The sequence below is a fragment of the Onychomys torridus genome, chromosome 3 (assembly GCF_903995425.1).
Source record: "Onychomys torridus chromosome 3, mOncTor1.1, whole genome shotgun sequence".
NCBI lineage: Eukaryota > Metazoa > Chordata > Mammalia > Rodentia > Cricetidae > Onychomys > Onychomys torridus.
In genome coordinates, this window is record NC_050445.1 from 96,814,766 (window position 1) to 96,831,783 (window position 17,018).

Consider the following 17,018-nt stretch of genomic DNA (forward strand, 5'->3'; position numbering starts at 1 on the left):
CTTTCTGTCCTTTTGCTTGTACGATTTCAAATTCTGTATCTCCCAGTCTTTGGCAAAATGAGTAACCTTCTGTAGTAACAGGACAAACCATGGAAACTAAGTTATTGTGATAAGAGATTATTTCCATTATCCATTTTGTTGAGTTGCTGTCAGAATAAGTCTTATGGGAGGGGAAAATCAAAGCTGCTTTCTTTTATTTGCTATTTTTATGTTTCATAAATGCTGAGATTCACCTTGGTTTGATGAATAACTCAGGGCAGAAGAAAAAGGTTATTATTATTATTATTATTATTATTATTATTATTATTTACTGTAAGCTGTCATAACCCCAATTCCCACAAAATAAAAGTGAAAAATCCTCTGTGATAACAGTTCCTGGATGTTTAAGTTGAATGAGATCACTGTTTTTGATTAATTAATGTTTGCTCACTCATGTTTGACCTGGAAGAACCAAAATTTCCACTAAAACTTTCAAGACACAAATTAAAGTTTAAATAAAATTTTCTATAAAACCAACTAGAAAGCATGTTAAATGCAACTTGCACTAGTTCAAGCAAAATAGAAAGTAGCCATAGACATGTCAAACACACACACACACACACACACACACACACACACACACAAAAAAAAAAAAAAAAAATTGGGTTCCACAAGAATTTAAAGTGTTTTTTAACCTTATTTTGAATTGTGTGTGTGTGTGTGTGTGTGTGTGTGTGTGCACTCAAGTGAGCATATGTGCATGCATGTGCACACATTTGTATGCACATACAACTATATGCAGGTACCCACAGAGGCCAGAAAAAGGCATTGGATCTCATGGAGCTAGATTTACAGGATGTTATGAACACCCTATTTGTGTGATCAGTAAACTGTCTTAACTGCTGAGCTACCTCTCTAGCTCCTAAACTATGGTTTTTAAATGTACTCATTCTGGATCTGCTGTAGATATCTTGGATTTCCATTTTTAATGATCACAGCTCATTTTCTTATAAGATGATGTACAGTACAAGGGGAAATACATATCTCTGAAACAACCATCAAATCTAATGATGACACCTCATTGGTTAGCCTGCACCACATGCTCAAATCCATGTCACTCACTATAGCCAGAAATGATAGTGGATCTGATTATTAAGGCTGGAAGGAGAGGGCTGACACCTGATATCAATGAGGCAAAGGGTGAAAAACAGTTCCTCAGAAAAATTTAGTGTTTGCCACCAAAATATGAACAATAACTGCAATGACAGGAATAATAATAATAATAGCATTCTTAATTAGTGTGTTCTATTACTCTTGTGAATATTTTACATTATTCAGCTATATATCTTTATAAACTAATTTAATCATAGTCACAAAAGCAAAAAAAAATTGTATAACTTGTCAGCAGTTTCCTGTGGTCTTAGTCTATTTAGCTTGGTTAACAAAATACCACAGGTTGGCAGAGTGGTGGTGGCACCTTTAATCACAGCACTCAGGAGGCAGGGCCAGGCAGATCTCTGTGAGTTCCAGGCCAGCCTGGCCTACAGAGTGAGATCCAGTACAGGCACCAAAACTACACAGAGAAACCCTGTCCCAAAACCACCCCACAATCTACCCCCCCCCCAAAAAAATCCAGAGGTTGTGTTCTTCATAAAGAGGCTTATTTTTCTAGTGATTGGAACACCTAAATAGTATTGGCACCACTGTGAGCACTCCATATGATTCAACACAATGCTGCAGAGAAAGTAGAAAAAGAAATGGCTATTGCAGAAGAGGCTATCCTTGCATGTATGGTAGCCTTCCTCTACTCTTGCATGAATGGTTTTACACCAGTGAGGTAAACCCCACTCAAAGAGATCAGTACTATCACCCTCACAGCCTAATTACTTTCCACTAAGCCCCACCTCTTAAAAATCCTCCCACACCCCATAGCTACATTGAGGACTAAGGTTTAAACACAAGAACCTGTAGGAGATAACAATCCTTAAAAAACTAATACAGAATAGATCCAAGGTTTGAACACTGGAAGACTGGCTCTTAATTTGGTGCAGTTAACATCTGCTGGATCTCATCTCATCAAAGACATGGGTAATAAACAACAAAGGGTCACCCTAGAAATCAGAATACAGCACACACAACAGTCAATATCTCTTCCTATGATCTTTAGTTGATTGCAGACTGTATTCTGATCTCAAATTGCAGGACCCATTTGGAGAATGAATACATCTGGACCAAGAGGCTAAAAACATCTTGATTTTCAATTTAGATACACTGTAATGTTTCCATTTCTTTCATGTGAGCCTCAACAACAGATGGAGTTCTACGAAGATCGGTTTTGAAGTGAGTTCCCATTTATGTGTATGTGTCTGTATCAGGCTCCTTCTGTTTCTTTTTTGGAGGAAAGTATCTCCAATTTAGACATATTCAGAAGTCAGCTCTTTCCCCACCCTCATAAAGTCTATTCCTTTGCTTCTGTAATCCTACAGCAGCCCCATTGTGTTGGACATCTGGAAATGGATTTCACCCTCTGTGGCTATGCAAACCACCTACAGTGCCCTTGGACAGCAGATGAGTTTTAAAGGAATTCCAAAGAGAATTTACACTGGCAAGGTAAAATATCATGCTTCAACTTTCTGAACTTATCTATGGAATTTTCAGAAAAAAAATATGAAGCCATAAAGTCAAGTGAATAAATGGATAGGAAAGGGAAAAATTGGAATTTTGGATTTAGGGACACTGAGTAATCTAGTTTGAAAGAAAAAATCTTGACAAATTTGGTGAAAAATATTTTGTAAATTTGTTGGAGTGTTTTTCAACTAAATAAGTTGATTCGTTATTGGGTTCAATCAGTATTTTTCTTCCAAAAATGGATCTACACTATTAAAAAATTTAAACACACAAAACCTAATGGCATAAAGTTAAGTCATATGTTATTTCTTGTAAGTCTTGACTCATCTGGGTTGGGATGGCAGTGGAGAGCACCACTTTATGCTTTTTAACCCTCACAAAGGTGTGCTTTATTAGTCTCCTAGGTGTCTTTTAGGCCAATCAAGCAGTCAATCAAGATTTACCACAAGTCACTTTAGATGTGGCCATTTCATGAAGATGGCTAGAATCAATACAATAAGCACAGCTGTGTAAGAACTTTCTAGACTTGGTTTTGCATTACCAATTTTCCATCAGCCAAAACAGACTACATAGCATGCCCAATAACAAAGCGTGAGAATTATATCATACTCCCAGAGAATGGTACTGAATTACCCACAATATTTTATCCCTCAATGAATTAGAAGATTCAAAGAAAACCATCTTTCATACTCTAGGTGTGAGATTCTTCCCCGAGGGCAGGTTCTGACCTAATGGAGGTAGAGATAGAGAAGCTGAACATTTCCATTATTGAGATCTTAAGCCTCCACAATAAAGACACAAGATGGAGTCACCCTGAAAATTTTGGAGAAAGAACTTCATTCTCTCTCTCTTTTTTAATATTTTTTTTCTTTATTATTATGTGTTTTAAATTTTATACATCAGCCATGGGTTCCCCTGTCCTCCCCCCTCCCGCACCCACCTCTATCTTCTCCCCAGCCCCTCCCCTCCATTCCCATGTCCTCCAGGATCAAGGCACCACTGGGAATTCATTTAAACCTGGTGGATTCAGTACAGGCAGGTCCTATCACCTCCTTCCAGACTGAGCAAAGTGTCCCTGTGTAAGCCCAAGGTTCCAAACAGCCAGCTCATGCACTAAGGACAGATCCTGGTCCCACAGACTGGGTGCCTCCCAAGCAGATCAAGCTATTCAATTGTCTCACTTATCCAGAGTGCCTGATCTAGCTGGGGGCTCCACAGCCTTTGGTTCATAATTCATGTGCTTCCATTCGTTTGGCTATTTGTCCCTGTGCTTTTTGCAATCTTGGATTCAACAATTCATGATCTTGCAGACCCTCCTCTTTCTCAAGAGTTGGACACCTGGAGCTCTACCTGGCGCCTGGCTGAGGATCTCTGCATCTGCTTCCATCAGTTATTGGATGAGAGTTCCAGCACGACAGTTAGGGTGTTTAGCCATCTGATCAACAGACTAGGTCAGATCAGGCTTTCTCTCGACCATTGCCAGTAGTCTACAGAGGATGTATCATTGTGGATTTCTGGGGACCTCTCCAGTACTCTGCCTCTTCCTGTTTTCATGTGGTCATAATTTCTCATGGTCTGTTATTCCTTGTTCTCCCTTTCTGTTCTTGATCCAGCTGGGATCTCCTGCTCCCCTAAGCTTTCTTTCCCTCACATCTTGCCCTTCATTACTCCCACTGTCATCCAGGTTGTTCATGTAGATCTCATCCATTTCTATGTCATTGGGTGATCCTTGGGTCTTTCCTAGGGTCCTGTTTTCTAGGTAGTCTCCCTGGAGTTGTGTAGCAGTCTAGTCATCTTTGTTTTACATCTAGTATCCTCCTATGAGTGAGTACATACTGTGTTTGTCCTTCTGAGTCTGGGTTACCTCACTCAGGATGATTTTTTTTAGATCCATTCATTTGCTGGCAAACCTCATGATGTCATTGTTTTTCTCTGCTACGTAGTACTCCATTGTGTATATGTACCATATTTTCTTTATCCATTCTTCAGTTGAAGGGCATCTAGGTTGTTTCCAGGTTCTCGCTATTACAAACAAAGCTGATATGAACATAGTTGAGCAAATGCCCTTGTGGTATGATTGCGCATTCCTTAGGTATATGCCCAAGAGTGCTATAGCTGGGTCTTGGGGGAGATGGATTCCCAATTTTCTGAGGAAGCACCATATTGATTTCCAAAGTGGCTGTACAAGCTTGCATTCCTACCAGCAGTGGAGGAGAGTTCCCCTTGCTCCATATCCTCTCCAGCATAAGCTGTCTTCTGTGTTTTTGATCTTAGCCATTCTGACAGGTGTAAAGTGGTATCTCAGAGTCATTTTGATTTGCATTTTCCAGATAATTAGGGATGTTGAGCAATTCCTTAAATGTCTTTCAGCCATTTGAACTTCCTCTGTGGAGAATTCTCTGTTTAGTTCTATAGCCCATTTCTTAATTGGACTGTTGGGAATTTTGATGTCTAATTTCTTGAGTTCTTTATATATTCTGGATATCAGTCCTTTGTCAGATGTGGGGTTGGTGAAGTCCTTTTCTCATTCTGTAGGCTGTCGCTTTGTCTTGTTGACCATGTCCTTTGCTCTACAAAAGCTTCTCAGTTTCAACAGGTCCCTTGAGAAAATCGTGATTGAAAAATCTAACCTAAAGGTTCTTTCTGACTTCAGGTCCTAGAGCTAAAGTGTCAGACTTTCAGCCATCTGTCAGCAACTGGAGCAAACTTGGATGATTGAACAACATCCCCAAACTCTCTCCTGTCATTGAACAAGTTCTTGTGGACCATATCAGGTTTCTTTCCACTTGGAGTCATTAAACAGAAAAAAGTAGAAATGGAATAGAGAAGAAACTCAAAGTTCCATGAAAGGATCCAAATACAAGAGCAATTAAAAATGACTCACTTCCCCCTTCTCTACACACACACACACACACACACACACACACACACACACACACATACACACACACTCACTCACTCACTCACTCACACACATTCATCTAACTCTCACATGTAGCCAATATAAAAAACTAATTCAATTTGGCTATAACTTCAATGAGTATGATATTTTTTAATTTGAGGAAGAAAAACAGGTAAAAATTTATTTTGATTATCTGCAATGGCTTGGCTGGTCAAGCCAAAGTGAGTTGAAGGTCAGGTCCATCAACACCAACAAAAAAGAAGTTAAACACTTTCTGTAGATAAAACCATGACAGAAAGTGGATGACTGAATAGTCAGTTCTCCTAAAATCTCACTTTGCTGCTACTATTACAGAAATGTCTCACAATTCAGCCTTCATACTCCCCAAACAATTGACTTAACCTGAAGCTGAGCAGTCCTTCTTTGTTTTGACTGCAGAACTCTGAATAAAACATTATTTACAGTATCTGTTCTTAATATAGCACCAAACATGGGAAATATGATAAAATGGTCATTTGTGAAAACTTTTACACACCCTACCCCCTGCAGTAGTCACATGGGTTTAAATGATGTGTGGGAGGAAGCATCCTGACTTAATGAAAACATTATTTCACTTGCAATACTGGAAAGTGGTAAGAGAAAACAGCACACATCTCTGTTGTGGAAACAGCAGTTACACTAACTAATTGTATTTTTGCAAACTCTATCCCATAAAGTGCTAAAAATAATAATAATAAAAAACTTAACTTAATTGTGGAATTCTTCCTTGAAGCTGTCATTTGGCCTCAGTGGGTGGCCAGGAAAGGAAGTACAAACATCAATGTCATAGCAGCTCAGTGTATCTTCCCTTTGATCAAACTTGGAACCCAGACAGGAAACAATATGCTCCTTGCATTACTGCCATTACAGATTGTTCATTAGTTTTAATTATTTCCTAAGATCTAGAGGGAGCCATCAAAAGAAATTAATCATGAATGGAAGGCAAGGCAACCTTCTGTGATCATAAAAGTGCATAAAGTGTTTTGGATTATAGACTTTTATAATTTACACTCAAACATGAACTGGAGGTGGCATATGGTATACTAGCATTTATGATAAATCATAAGCTTTATTGTAAAATAAAAATAAGTTGCATTTCTAATGTGTTCTTAATGTTAATTTTGTAAGTCATCATGGTAGAGCCCTTTCTTAATTTAGAGCATGCTTGAGAAATAAGCTGAAAAAAAAATCACACAGTTGTGGGGTGTTAAAGATTATACCAATTATGCAAGCTTGCATTCTCTTGAGAATTCTTACTGAGTATAGGGGATACCTGATTTTTAGAACAGTCTCTTCCATTCTTGGAAGTTCAGACATTTCTTCTTGACTGAACATAGTTCCAATCGACATAGAACAAGCCTAGTCTTTCCCCTAGATAGTCCTTTAAGTGTTGAAGCAGCAATCCACACCCTCACCCCAGAGTCTTCTGAAGGGCTGAAGATGGCAGGTGCTGGAATCCAGATGTTCATGTTCAATTTGGGGTTCTACAACTCATCAGACCTGTCACTGTCAACTATTAAAGCACTGTAAGCTTTTTCTCTCCTAACCATGAAAAATAGGAAATGTAATTATACCTACTTATGGGATAGTTGTGGGGATTAAATGAGGATATTAATCTAAAGTGCTTTGAAGAATGTGAACATGAGTGCTCACAAATGCTGGTTACTGCCTTTACTACGATAAGCACATTTCTGATAAAATAAACCTCAATATGTGCTCATGGGATGGGGTCTTTAACCCCTTCACTAATAAAGTGACCAGTGAGTCTTCTCTTTGAAATTCTAAATTAGCACTGGTGAGAAGACTCAGCAGACAAAGGTGCTTACCCCAAGCTCGATAAACTAAGTTCAATCCCTAGGACCCTCTTGTTGGGAAGAGAGAAGCAAGTTGTCCCCTACCTCTACATGCATGCTATGGCATGCGCATTCACATACACACACACACACACACACACAAACAGAGAGAGAGAGAGAGAGAATAAATAAACAAATAAATAAACTAAATGCTTTTAAAAGTCTTTTAAACTAAATGTCTAAATACCTTTTAAATATTTTTATTATTGATTTTTATTGAAAAATGGATTTTTCTCTCAAACAATATATCTGGCCCACGGTTTCCCCTTCCTCTATTCTTCCCAGCACCCGCCTCCACACCTCCCCTTTCTCCAGGATCCACTCTTCCTCTGTCTCCTTTCAGAGAAGAGTGGGCCCTCAGGAGACACAACCAAACATGACAAAACAAAGTACAGCAAGAAAAGGCAACCCAATGGGAAGGAAATAGTCCCAAGAACAGGCAAAAGAGTCAAAGATACACCAACTGCCACAGTTTCGATATCCACAAAACACCAAGCTACCAGCTATATCATACACACAGAGGCCCTGGTGCAGACCCCTGAAGGCCCTGTGCTTGCCACTTCAGTCTCTGGGAGCCCATGTGTTCCTTGCTTAGTTGATTCAATGGTCTATGTTCTCTTAATGTTCTCCATCCCCTCTGATTCCTACAATCTTTCTATCTGCTTTTCCTTGGGATTCCCTGAGCTCCTGGGGAAAAGACCCAATGGAGACCTCCAATTTAAACTCTCTCCACATAATGCCTGGCTATGGATCTCTGCATCCATTTCTATCTGTTGCCAGAGGAAGCCTTTCTGATGACAACTTGACAGGACTCTGATTTATGAGTTGATTATAGCAGAATATCATGAGGAATCATGTCATTGATTTTTTTTTAAGACTAGTCATGGTTGGTTCTACCCTAGGTTTCTGGGCTATCCAGTGTCTAGGTCCTGGTTATCCAAGAAGTGTTTGTCATGAGTTCTCTATCATGGAGTGGACCTCAAGTTAAATCAGATATTGGTTAGCTACTCCCACAAGTTCTATACCACCATTTCTCCAACTCATTTTGCAGGCAAGACAGATTGTAGGTCAAAAGTTTTGTGGCTGGATTGGTGTGCACATATCTCTTTCAGTAGCCTGCAGAGTTAAGATGTCCCTATAAAGAAACAAATCAAATACACTGCATGGCTTGAGTCAAAAACTAAAGTATTAACAATTCAAGGATATTTATGATCAAAGTCAAAACTGGACCAGATGATACCAAATCTCCCTCTCTGATAATTACCTAGTACCTTTGGTGCTATGCACTGGGTACTCATATTTGGACTGATTCTGAATGAGCTTAATAAAACCACTGGCTCCTTTGCCACAGGTGGAGCTAAACTGATACCCACTGGGGATCCCCTTGTGCTGCTTCTGTCATGAGACTAGATGGACAATCCTCCTCAATCTAACTCCAAAGCACAAGACAAGCTTGGAAACAAAATATATTCTGCACCTAATATTCTCAATTGGCACCATTGTCTCATATGTAGTACTGTATCTGAGCTATTTTTGATGTTAGCATGTCCCCTGTAGGCTCACATGTACAGGCTTGACCCTCATTCCATGGCACTGTTGGGAGGTGGTAGAATTTTAGGGGCTTAGTGCCTACTGAAATGAAGCTAGATAATTTAGGTAAGAGATGCTTGCCTATGAAGGCAGATATTGGGATTCTGGACATTTCCTCTTTTCTTGCTGGGTTTATGAAACAAACTTTCCCCTTTACCACATGCCTACAGTACTTAGTATATTTCAACACTCTTGGAAGCATCATGCATTCATTACAGTGTGCTATCCAAAGCAACATGGCCAAGAGGCCACAGACCGAAAACTCTGAAACCATAGACAAACTAAACCTCTTCCATGTAAGCCATTTCCAGCATTTTGTTCCAGTACTTCAAAACTGACTAGCCCATATATGGCCATAATCATATGAAAAGATGAGTCTGTTTCATGCCTTGATCTTTAAAACAGCAATTCCTTAGTACCTAGAGAAAATTAGTTTTGACTTCTCTAAATATCAAAATCCACATATATGCAATTCCCTTCGACAAAATGGCACAGTGTTGGTGTATAGCCTGGGCAGGCATACCCTCTCATATACTTTAATCATAACATATACTTTTTGAAATTTGTTTTTTAGGTTATAGATTATTAACCCCTAGTGGGGGTTGCATAAGTGAATTTGGAGTTGGATTTTTTTAAACAGTAAAAGCTTTGTGAATACACAGTGATCAAAGGGTGATTCAAAATCCAATGTGCAATAAATTTGATGTGATTCTGGCAGTTCTCACCCAGTTTGCACTGAAAAACCTCAGTGCTGCCTTGATTATGAACACACATCATGCACACATTGCTCTATGCACAACACACCACGCACAATGCCAGCAAACACTGCCTGAAACATCTTCACACAGATTTGAGATTAACTTTTCATGGACTGTAGTGTTTTGACTGTACACACAGTTTTCTCCTCTTCTAGAGACACAAATGGCTTAATTATAAAAATCAGACTTGGTATTTTTCCTGTGTCACTCTTCAGCAGTGTATCAAACTAATGCACCTTTGTATTATATTATATTATAATGCTTGATTTTTAAAATTACTATATGAATTGCTTCCTTGAGTTGCACACACACACACACACACACACACACACACACACACATCATTCAATAAAATTTGACTTGGGATTAATGCAACATTTCCAGAAATTTCTGAAATGTTTTAATCATACTTCTGCTATTTTATACTACACATTTATGCAAAGTCTGTTTTCGGCATTGATGACCATAAAATCAAAATATAGATCAATTCTGAAAAGTACTATGTTCTGCAGTATTAACTATTCAGCTGAGTTTTCATTTTCATGTAAAAATAAATAAGCACATTAAATTTAATTCACCTTTAATAAGTAGATTAAATAATACACACACCAAAGAATTGTTTTAAAATAAAATTCTTCATGAGTTAATATTAGTAAATGTTATACTTCTATACCTATTTTTTATACCTATATACCTGGAGTCATGTATGATTTCTCAAGTGACAAGGGGTTGCTAGTGGGAAAAATTAAGAAGTACTGGATTAGGAAAGCAGCCAGCAAAGAAGGAGTCTGCCTGGGGGCTTTGGTGAGAACTCAGTCATTCAAATGTACATGAACATGATCATCTGAGTTTGACCCTAGAAGCAATGCTTTTTGAAATGCAAAGCAAGCATGGTGGTCTGCTCTTCTAGTCCCAGGGCTAGGAGGTGAAGGCAAGCAGATCTTTGGGGCTCCTAAACTAGCAAGCCTTATTTGAAAAGTCCAGGACATTGGAATATTACTGAGAGGGGCAGCAAAAAGGGTAGCATGAATCTTAAAAGATCTTATTAATATAAACAAACCCAGTGCCAGGTATTGGGGTGAATGCTGAAAGATCAGAGAAGCAGAACAAGCCAAAGCCACATCACCTTGCCAATTCCTCAGCAAATCCTGATTCCTCAGACTGGAAGCCTCTGAGTCCTCATCCAGAATAAATCTCAGCTGAAATGCTACTAAAAGCCTAAAAGCTTAACCAGGCTCCAGTTCCTGGTCCTCACGCCTTATATGCCTTTCTTCTTCCTGCCATCACTTCCTGGGATTAAAGGCATGTGTCACCATGCCTGGCTGTTCCAGTGTGGCTTTGAACTCACAGAGATCCAGACAGATCTCTGCCTCTGAAATGCTAGGATTAAAGGTATGAGTGCCACCATTTTCTGGCCTCTATATCTGTCTAGTGGCTATTCTGTTCTCTGACCTAGATAAGTTCATTATGTTGCACAATATATAGGGGAACACAATGTCACCACAAATGGAGAGTGCACACTATGAACTGAAGATATGAAGATATTCAGAGAAGTTTTCATCTATCTTGGACATGAGCAGACTGTGTGTGTGTGTGTGTATGCACATATGTGCGCATGTACAGGTGTACATGTAAAAACGGAGGCCATAGTGGATTATATCTGTGAATGCAGAACAAATGCATACAGAGGGCCAACTCTATGTTATTTTCCTTATATTTATTTTCTCTTTTAAAAGGTACTTTCAAAAGAGAAAACATAATTAGTTTGGCATGATAGTCAGTTCTTGCAAGTACTTATTTCTTTTTCAATTGCTCCAAAAACACATGTTATTGCAAAGCAGGAGACTCAAGAAAATTAAAATAGGATGTGTCCAGGAAGGCATTCTAATGTTTCTGTAATTGTGAAGTATAAGGAAGTTTATCTGTTTAGAAGTGACTACTCAGAGTGGGAGGTAATTAGTATGCTCTAGGCTTCCCAGGGCTCCCAGAATTCCTTATAGAGACCTGTAGTGGCTTTCCCCTTGGAGTGGTGTAGAATCCTTAATTAGCAAAAACCTATACTGCTCTATTCTCAAAGGTCTGTATATCCTCCTTGCTTTCCAACTGACCTTAAGATTTGGCTGTGAACCAAACACTCACAAGGTGCAATTAATTTGTGGAAAACAGCCTTATTTCACCCCCAAATACTTACTTGTAGATGTAGGTAAATCTATAGCAAATTTATCAGTCCAACTCTCCTTCTGAAAAGAAACTTTCAGCCTTATTTTAAGTAAAATTTGATACTCAGTGCCAGAAGTATTGCCTGAGATTATTTTTAATATACTAGTTGATGTCATGTTGAATATAATTGTCTCCCCTTTAAAACTCAGACATGGGCCTCATAAAATGAATCTGATAATGTTCCTTCTGTTTCTACTTTATGGAATAACTTGAGGCCACAGTCACCCTGATATTCAAACACACAAAGATTCAACAAAGAGAATTACAGACCAATTTCTCTTGTGACCATAGATGCAAAAATGATAAAATACTCACAAACTGAATCTAAGAATACACCAAAAAGATCATCCACCATGACCAAGTAGGCTTCATTCTAGTGATTGCAGGGATGTTTCAGCATATGGAAATCAGTCAAGTAGCCCACCATATAACCAAACTGAAAGAAAAAAAAAAGATTATTTCATTTGATGCCAAAAAACAAAGCCTTGGGCAAAACCCACAAAAACCTTCTTGATAAATGTCTGGGAGATAGTCAGGGACATACCTAAATATAATAAAGGCAAATTTACAGCTAATTGACAGCCAACATCCAATTAAACAGAGAGAAACTCAAAGCACTGCCCCTATAATCAGGAAAAGACAAGCCTGTACACTCTCTCCATATCTAGTCAACATAGTACTTGAAGTTCTAGTTAGAGCAATAACACAACAAAAGGAGATCACTGAAATACAAATTGGAAAGGAAGAAGTCAAAGTATCACTATTTGCAGATGGTATAATAGTAAACATAAGCAACCACAAAAATTCTGAGACAACTCCTGCAGCTGATATACACCTTCCACAAAGTGGCTAGATACAAGATTAACTAAAAAAAAGTAGTAGCCCTCCCATCTACAAATGACAAGTGGATTGAGAAAGAAATCAGGGAAACAACATCCTACATAATAGCTTCAAATAATATAAATATCTTGGGTTAACACCAACCAAGCAAGTGAAAAACTTGTATAATAAAAACTTCAACTCTTTGAAGAAAGAAATTGGATAAGATATCACAAGATAAGATGATCTCTCATGCTCATGGACTGGTAAGATTAACATTGCAAAAATAGTCATCCTACCAAAAGCAATCTACAGATTCAATGCAATCCCCATCAAAATTCCCACACATTTTTTTTTACAGATCTTGGAAGGAAAATACTCAACTTCACATTGAAAAACAAAATACATAGGATAGCTAAAACAATCATGAATAATAAAAGGACTGCCAGAGGTATTACCATCCCTAATTTCAGGATTTACTATAGAGTTAGAGTAATAAATACAGACACATTGATCAATAGAATTGAATCAAAGACCCAGACATACATCCACACACATATGGATACCTGATTTTTGATAATGAGTCCAGAAAGACACAATGGAAAAAAGAAAGCATCTTCAATAAATAGTGCTGTATGGTCTAACTGGATGTCTACACATGAAGAAATGCAAATAGATCTATATTTATCATCCTGCACAAAACTCATGTCCAAGTAGATAAAAGATCTCAACATAAAACCAGATACACTGAACTTAATAGAAGAGAAAGTGGGGAATACTTTGAATGCTTTGGCACAGGAAACAACATTTTTACCAGAACACAAATAGCACAGGCAGTAAGTTTAATAGTAAATAAATGAGACTTCATGAAACTGAAAAGCTTCTGTAAGGTAAAATACACCTTCAATATGATAAAATTGGAGCCTACAGAAAGGAAAAAGATTTTTGCCAACTCCACATCCCATAGAGGGCCCCAATACATAAAGAACTCAAGAAACTACATATCAAAAACCAAAGAATGCAATTAAAAATGGGGTACAGATCTAAACACAGAATTCTCAATAGAGGAATCTCAAATGGCTGAGAAAAACTTAAGGAAATATGCAAAATTCTTAGCCACCAGAGAATGAAAGTAAAAAATAATTTGGGATTCCATCTTACACCTATCAGAATGACTAAGATCAAAAACACAAGTGATAGCTCATGCTAGAGAAGATGTGGAACAAGGGGAACACTCCTTCATTGCTAGTGGGAGTGCAAACTTGTACAGCAACTGTGCGAATCAATATGATGATTCCTCAGAAAACTGGGAATAGATCTACCTCAAGACCCAGCTATACCATTCTTGTGCATATACTCAAAGGATATTCCATCTTATAACAAGAACACTTGCTCAATTATGTTCATTATGGTTTATTCATAATAGCCAGAAACTAGAAATAACCTAGACGCCCCTCAACTGAAGAATGGATAAAAGAATGTGGTACATTCACAAAATAGAATATTATTCAGCTGCTAACAAAATGACATTATGAAATTTGCAGGCAAATGGATGGAACTAGAAAAAAAAAACAATACTGAATGAGGTAGCCCAGACACAGAATGCAGAATGTAAAACATGTTATGCACTCACTTATAAGTGAATATTAGCTGTTAAGTAAATGAAAATCTTTCTGCAATCTACAGATCCAGAAAGGCTAAGTAACAACAAGGAGGTCTCTAATGGTAAATAGAATAGAATTTTGGGGTAGACTAGGGGTGGGTGGGATAGGAACATGGAGGATCATGTTGGGGACAGGGTTGGAGGAAGAGAGTACAGGGAGAGGCAACTGGAATTGGAGGGCATTTGGGAGAGAACCAATATGGAACCCTAGTGCAGAAGAAACTCCCAGGAATCTATGAGGGTGACCCTGATGAAGATTCCTAGTAATGGAGGATAGGGAGCCAGAACTAGCCATCGGTAACTATATCTATAAGCATATAAGGTTTCTAGTGTTGCGACTGGGACATTAACCCAGCCACAAAGCCTTTAACCTACAATCTATTCTGCCTGCAAGATTTCCTGGGGCAATAGAGGCTCAGAACCTGTGAAAGAAGCCTAGCAATGACGGATCTAATTTGAGGTCCATACCATGAAAGGAAGCACATGCCCAGCACTACTTAGATGACTAGGAACTGAATGCTGGATAGTCCAGAGATGTAGCATGGGGAAAATATCAATAAAAGGATTCATAATCATATTTTGCTATACTCATAGTTTGGTGCCTAGCCTAATCATCATTAGAGAGGCCTCCTCTGGCAGCTGATGGGAGCAGATACAGAAACCCAAAGCCAAACATTAGATGGAGAAAGAGCCCAAATTGGAGATCTCCATTAGGTCCATGCCCTTTGAGCTCAGGGGACCCCTTGGAAGAGTGGCACAAAGAATTGTATGAGCAAGAGTTGTTGAGATCCCCAGGAAAACATGGTCAACCAGATCAACTAAGCAGGGTTCACAGGTTGCTCACAGAGACTCAAGTGGCAATCATGGACCCTGCCTGGGTCTACACTAGGTCCTCCACTTATATGTAATGGTTGTTAGTTTGGTGTTTTGGGGGGACTCCTAACAGTGGGAGTGGGGGTGTCTCTGACTCCTTTACCTGCTCTAGGGACTCTTTTCCTCTTACTGGGTTGCCTCACCCAGCCTTGATATGAGAGTTTGTGCCTAGTCTTATTGTATCTTTCTATGTCATGTTTGCTGATATCCCTGGGAAGGCTGTTCTTTTCTGAAGGGAAATGGAGGAGGAGTAGATGTGGGAGGGGAGGGGAAACTGGGAGGCGAGGAGGAAGGGAAAACATCAGTCAGGATGTATTGAAGAAATAAGTCAATAAAATAAAAAATACTAAGAATCAAATAACCCAATAAGAAAAGAAAACAAAAACAGACAAATAAACAAAACTTCAGACCCGGACTTTGTAGTGGGTAGCCATTCCAGCTTTGATCTGGAGGATATAACACCCATTGAGGCTTCAGTAACTGTGACGCCTACAAGGTGGGGTGAAGGGAGGACCCTGAGGACCCAGACATGGATTGCTGACTCTATTGGTTCCTGGACCCTGGACGCTGGAGGTAGACCAAGCAGAGTTCTCCAGAGAACACTGCCGGACTGTGCCAGCCCTTTCTCAGACCCTGTAAACTATCCCTTCACTTGTAAGTTACCCCACAAAATAAACCTCCCTTTTAACTATGTGGAGTGGCCTTAATAATTTCACTGATAGGACTCGATGTTCATTGGGCTTCTGAGGAAGTTCTCATTGCTCATTCTCTTTGGAGACATGATGCTTCTAGAAGTATGGAGCTCATTGGGGGTTTCAAAGGCTTAGTAAAGCATTGTAAGTTACAAGCAAGTTTTAAGAATGACACAGTGCTCTTTAGAAATTCTTAAGTTTTCTAAAAGTCTCCAGATTGTAATTGTTGCCTTTCCTGTATTTCACATACATTTTATCTCTTGTTAAACTATAAGCTGTTCAAGAACAGAAAATTGATTTATTATTTATTAATCTTTGTATCTACACTGTTCACCATGAGGGTATTATAAAGTCTTTTTAAAAATTCTTTGTGGAAGAACATTTTCTAATTACTAACTACAGCCATCTAAAGGCAATCCAGCATAAGGAGTATTGGTGGTTGACTACTAACAGATAAGTGTTTAGTGGAATTCCACAGAAATGGTGTATGGATACTTGTGTCCTGCTCAGTCCTCCCAGCATGAACAGTTTTGGTTTGCAAGGCAGCTAATTGCCATGATGTCAGTTCTTAGTCTTACTACAGTTCTTATAAGAACAGCATTAGTACCTATTTTTATATTTGGAAAAAAATAAAGCTTCAAGAGGACAAGGAAACCAAACTCCCAAGTGCATGGCCTTTTCATAAAGATGTCATCTGGCCCCTATTGTTCTCAGGCTTGGGTTTCCATATCTTTATGGTTTGATCTTTAATTTTATGGCAAGGAGGAATAAAAAGTTATTGGAACAGCAGCCTCTTTCCTCACAAACCCACTTGTTAATGGCTCTTTTCCATTTCTACATCCAATCTTGTATTAGGTTCTCCCACTGATTCCAGTAAGTAGGTACTAGATGTGTCTGTGTCTGGTTTGATCTCTACATCTTCTATCTGACTCTAGGCTGTCGTTATTTCCAGAAGGCAGTAATGGCTTCCTCAGGAGTCCTTCTCCTGCCATACTCGAACAC